Source organism: Castanea sativa, chromosome 12 (genome assembly GCF_040712315.1).
Source record: "Castanea sativa cultivar Marrone di Chiusa Pesio chromosome 12, ASM4071231v1".
NCBI classification, from domain to species: domain Eukaryota; kingdom Viridiplantae; phylum Streptophyta; class Magnoliopsida; order Fagales; family Fagaceae; genus Castanea; species Castanea sativa.
In genome coordinates this window covers 17,175,775-17,182,256 of record NC_134024.1, presented here as the reverse complement: position 1 = coordinate 17,182,256, position 6,482 = coordinate 17,175,775, and the positions used below count along the sequence as shown (strand labels likewise).

The window sequence follows — 6,482 nt, the reverse complement described above, 5'->3', positions numbered from 1 at the left end:
AAAAATATTATTAATTGGTTTGGGATTCCCCACACCCTTATTTCGGATAATGGGTTTTAGTTTGATAGCAAGGCTTTCAGGAGGTACTATTGCGAAAAGTGCATCAAGAATAGATACTCAACTCTGGCTTACCCTTAAGGAAATGGGTAGGCTGGGGTTGTGAACAAAGTCAAAGTCAATGGATTCAAAAAGAGGTTGGATGATGCCAAGGGCAAATGGGTGGAAGAACTACCCCACATTCTCTAGACATATAGAACTACCCCTCGTCGATCTATGGGCAAGACTCCTTTCTCTCTGACTTATGGGGTTGAGATTGTAATCCCTCTAGAGACTGGATTTCCAACACTAAGAATGAGTTTGTTTACTCCGGATAGCAATGAGGGGCTACTGGAGAAGAGCTTGGATCCGATTGAGAAGCGACGAGAAAATACCATGGTTTAGTTGGCATATTATCAGCAAAAGTTTAAGCAAGGGTATGACTCAAATGTGAAGTTAAGACTCTTAGCCCTTGGAGATTTGGTATTGCGAAAAGTTTTGGGTACTGCAAAGAACCTAGCATGGGAAAAATTAGGACCCAATTGGGAAGGGCCCTACTGCATCACCTTGGTAGCTAGGATAGGAGCATATTTCTTGCAAATGTATTAACCTGCAATTGTACCATGCCCCTAGAATGTAAATAACCTACAAATGTATTACTATTAATAAAGGTATTTTTGCCATGTTTTATTTATGACTTTATTTGTTGTACATATTCTTCATTTAAGTGTTAAACAAAACCTTGGTCATGCTTGGCTCCTTGGACCACATACCTTGGGTAAATTAATACTTCTTATCATTTCTCTAAGTGTTAAACAGAATATTGGTCATATCTGGCTTCTTGGACCACATACCTTGGGTAAATTAATACTTCTTATTATTTCACTAAGTGTTAAACAGAATCTTGGTCATGCCTGGCTCCTTACACCACATACCTTGGGTAAATTAATACTTCTTATAATTTCTCTAAGTGTTAAACAGAACCTTGGTCATGCTTGGCTCCTTTGACCACATACCTTAGGTAAATTAATACTTCTTATTATTTCGATAAGTGTTAAATAGAACCTCGGTCATGCTTGGCTCCTCGAACTACATACTTTGGGTAAATTAATACTTCTTATTATTTCGCTAAGCTAAGTGTTAAGTAGAACCTTGGTCATGTCTGGCTCCTCAGATCATATACCATAAGTAAATTAATACTTTTTCTTACTTCTCTAAGTGTTAAAACGGAACCTCGGCCATGTCAGGTTTCTTGAACCACATGCATTGAAGGGATTGTCAATTAGCCTTTGTCGCACACAACTTAACAGTCCCCGATATCTTGGGTACTTCTCCCAGGATAGAGGAAAGCAAACTTGACTTACCTGAGCCAACGGTCCCACAAACAGCAATCCTGATGCCACGTTACACTTATATATCTTTTAGTGTTGGATTCAAGGAAGATAAATCCCAGGAGAAATTCCCATCAATAATCTCTATTGCTATATCAGAACTACCTCTTGGAAGCCTCTCTATCACATTAGACTGCAAGTCATGAAGACGAAGGAATGATGCAATTCGATCGAGGGACACTTTAGTTTGAACCATCATTGAGATTGTGTCAGGAAGATTGTAGATGGGCTCCTGAAGAATCCTAGACGTTGCAAGTGTAGGTAAGATCTTCCTTGACTCAAGTGGGATCCCCATCAAAATATAAGCACCAAAAGTGACCACAGACACAAATGTGGGGGCACCCCAAAAGAGAAATGAGGACATTGCATTAGTGTAAAGAAACTTCTTCAACCACCCTGTCTCGGTCTTCCTAAGCTCCATGATTTTAGATAGAAACTTCATCTCCCACCCTTGAAGCTTGAGAATTCTCATGTTCCGTAAAATCTCACACGTCACCTTCATCCTTTTGTCTTTTGATTCCATTATCCTGTCTTGGAACTTCTCTTGTACTGTCCCCAAAGGAACATTAGCCAACATAACAAGTATGGTTGCCACAAAAGTTGCAATTGAAGCGAGGCCAAGATTTTTATACAAAATTAACAATGCAATAGCAATTTGAACACAAACCATCCAAGTTTCATGTATATACCAACTGAAGTCGTCGACCCTCTCAGCATCAACAGTCATGAAATTGATGATCTCCCCACTAGTGTGACCCTGCTTTGACTGGCATGAAATGGTTAGAGCTTTATTATAGATCATTGCAATCAATACTGATCTAATCCTGATTCCAACCCGCTGCACCCTAAAGAACCAGTGCCTCTGCGAGGAGCATTCAACAAGTTTCGCTGAAAAAAACACTGAAACCAGAACATAGCCCTCATTATTGAACTTGCGCCGCCCATTGAGGTATTGAACGAAGTTATCAATAAGATATGGTCCGACCTAGGAAGCCAATGTGTACATCATCACGAAAAGGGCTGAAAAAAGAATATCTTTCCATGCTGAGGAGACTAATGCCTTCACTAGCCTTAGTGTGGTCACTCCATTAATTGTGCCACACTCTGCCTCAAGCTTATTTCTAAAACTTGGAAAGCCCACAAATACACTATCACTGGGATCAAGTTGAGGAATATCCTCAAGGTCTAATGTCTTCTTATTTCCGACAGAAATTAAAGGGCCCACCCAAGAGAAAGTAAGAATGCTGAAAAATCCAGCATTCGAATAAGGTGTTACATTTTCATCCCCCTTGGACTTATTTGAATCTAATTCATTACTTGCATTAGAATCACCATTCAAAAGAGGTACTTCAGGAATGGCATCTTCACCCTCATTTTTCCAAAAAAATGCAACATAACATAGGAACAGACCCGTGACAACAGAGGCAACATCGGAAACTAAATACTGAACATGTAAATTGACATGTATCCTATAAAAAACATCTATAACAAGGCCATAACAGGAAATAAATAGATACAAACCCCACCAAACTCTCAATAAAAACGGGTACTTTGGTCTGCCTGAATTAAACAACTGAGGACGCAAATAAACACAAACTGCACCCCAAGCAAGTGTTCTAAGCGCTAAATCCAAAAGGGTCACTAATACTTCATCAGACCAACCATTTCTGTACCAATAAAAGTAATTCAATAAACATAAGACAAAGCTGAGCACACAAACACCCAGACAACAAATTAGAGTTTGTATAGTACAAACGCCTGCTTTTCTTAAACCTTTCCTTTGAACCTTCCCTATTAACCATCTTGAATCTCTGGCACACCCATGAGACAAACAAGCCAAATAACAAGAACAAGTGTAACGAACCAGATAACCCATGTAGCAAAACGGGTTTAAGGAGAAAATGAGTACCTGAAGACATGAGTGAGGACTGAGGAGTAGTAATTTGGGAACAAGGTTGACAAACCATTCTCTGTGGATTCAAGAAGCACCATTTTTTTTCTTGTCAAGCTTGGGTTTTCCTGCTGTGTAGTTGGGATTCTATCAGAGTGAAAGATTTTCTCGTCCAAGTAAGTGTGAGTTTAAAATTAATGACATATATAGGATTTTTTTTGTCCAAAAAGAGAGTGAGAAAGAGAGTCAAAGGTCTTTTTTTGGGCCTAAGATAACGTGGTGGGAAAGAGTAAAAGGGTCGTAGAGTGCCATGAATACGCAGCCGTATTCCAAGGAAAGGTGTCAGCTTGGAGAGGAAGAATGGAACCGTGTAGCTGCATGTGTGCGTTTGTTTTTTCCGTAAAGGTTTTTGACTTTTTTCTACACTTGACTTTCTACTATTTGCCTGTTCGGATTCAACGTTTTCACGTTGCGTTTTGAAGCCCTGCGTCTTCAGTTTTTTTTTTTTTTTTTTTTTTTTTTTTTTTCAGCAGTATATTCATGGCTTTTCAGACGTGAACAATATATTTATGCCCTGTTCACGGGTCTTACAATTTCACTTTTCAGCAATTTTTTCATTAAAAATGGGTCTTACGATATTATTCACACATTTAAAAATTATTTTACTACAGTATTTTTAATTTTTAATTTTTATCAATAAATTCTATTCAAACGGACTTGTATGTCTGTCATAATCGTGCTTATTTGTTGATGAACTCTTTGTTTTTTTTTTTTTTTGAGAAACCTGAACTCTTATCTTTAGCAGAGAGGGTAGTAAAGGGTATGACACCAAAACAGTTTTAAAATAATATTCTTTTTATATGAAATGCTTGCTCTTCAAGTTTGCAATAAATTTGTTTTTTTTGTTTGAGTAATCGCATTCCCACACGATCTGCAGAAAAAATTGATTATTATTATTTTTTGTTAAGCAAAAATAAAAATAGTAGAAGAGACTTGTTCGTCTCAAACATTTCTTAAAATGAGGTTATTATTTTTCTAATATAATATAGTTGTTACAAAGTAATAGATTTTCTAAATTTAGCTATTTTTATTTCTTATTTGAAAGTATTTTAATTTTTGTATATTTTTTTTCATTCATGGAAACATAATGCATTTTACATGAAATTGTTGTGTCATATAAAATATTTTATAAATAATGTGATATTGGATTGGAATTTGTTTTTAATGCTTCTTATAAACGATTCATCTACTATATATCTTGAATGGTTTAAAGAAGAAGCATATATAGAAGTAAATCAATCACTTATATTAGGAAAAAAAATACAAGATTTTAATAATAAAAGAAAAATGTAATTTTATAAAGAGCCTATTAACATTGTGCTGGAAATGTGACATAATTCTTAATGAAGCAATTCATCTTTCTGCACAAACATCTTCTCCCAAAACATTGACAAATGGATCGAAATGTTATGCTGATATGGCTCAATAGGAGTGTAGCAATAATAAATGTTATATACTACTAGTTGTAGACCCATGCGATACGTGGGAATAGATAATTATATTTTAATTATGGTATAATATATAATTTGCTCTCTAAATTTATTGGAAAATAATTTGTTCTCTCAAAAATTTAAACAATTACTAAAATTATTTTTTCATTTATTAATCTCAAAAAATATATCATCATTTTATTATTTGGATTTAGTTGATTGATATAATTCATTTCTTAGATGGTCCATATTTTGATAAATTATGTTATCATGAGTTGTATTTTCCTAATTTGTTTTTCCTGTACAACTAAACTATTTGAATTTCAAGTATATTATTCAAAATTTTCATTTTCTTAAAAAGAGATTCTAATGTTTATAATTTTTTTATCGTAGGAATAGTTTCAAATTATTGATTGAGTTTTGTTTACTAATATAGATATATGAGATTGAAACTGCATATTTCTTAGACATTTCTAAGAGACTATACTATATTAAAAATTTAATATTTAAAATAAGACGCAGGAAAAAAAGTAGACTTTATGTCTAAAATTGAATACTTCACCCATCGAAATGAAAAAAAATAATCTGTATAACAACATAAAGAGAACATTATTATTATTATTATTATTTTTTACTACATACACTTTTATTTATTAAGATTTAATTTTCTTTAACTGAATCTTCATATTACATTTTTGTTGCTACGCTCCTGTTGAGCCTTTTCATTCACCACATCATTGGCCACATCATTTTTCTTTTTATTATTTCTTTTTTACTTTTAATTTTGTGACAGTGTTAAATATATAAATATATTGGCTTTACAAATTCATCTTAGGCAGTTTTAAATTTACATATTCATTTACTTTAATTTTGATGTTATAACTAAATATAAAATCAATGAAAAAAAAAAAATTGTCTATACATATTCATCTTGGGCGGTTATATTTTAATAGTTGGTAGACATATTCAAATGCATACCTAACATTGTATTTTGATATAAATTCAAAATCTCACTTCCAAAATTACTAAGTATTATGTCAAAAAAAAAAAATCAAACAAAAGCTGAAAGAGGGAGAGTGAAGACTTGTGACGGAGAACTTAAAAAATCAAACACACTACCAAATCGTATTAACCCAAAATATTATTATATAAAAAATACAATGATTCTTCAACCTAAAGTAAAGTTGCAAAAAAAATAATATATATATATATATAGAGAGAGAGAGAGAGAGAGAGAGAGAGAGAGTAATCAACTTTTCAAGAGAGAAATAAAAAAGAAAATGAGAAAAAGAAGTATCAAAATAAAAAATATAGTCATAAGTCCAACACCAAATTATCCAAGCCATGATATATAATAGAATAACATTATATTCTTGTAAACTATATTTATATGCAATAGAATAACATTTAACAATCATAGAAACAAAAAAGATAAAAACTTAAAAACACAAAATAAAATTGCAACCCAAAGTAAAATTCTAAAGAACACATAAATACATCAATCTAAAGTAGAGATACAAAAAATAAAAAATTCACACAAAAATAAAATGTGAGAGAGAGAGAGAGAGAGAGAGAGAGAGAGAGAGAGAGAAATAACCTTTTTCATGTAAGAAAACATATATGTATAGAATGGGAGAGAGTGTCATATTTATGGTAATAAGATGGGGATAAGAA

General features: G+C 33.1%; 1 pseudogene; it reads right to left on the bottom strand.

Moving 5' to 3' along the window:
* Positions 1–1,314: 1,314 nt before the first annotated feature.
* LOC142620271 (ABC transporter C family member 3-like) lies at positions 1,315–3,419 on the bottom strand (annotated as a pseudogene).
* Between the last annotated feature and the right edge of the window lie 3,063 nt (positions 3,420–6,482).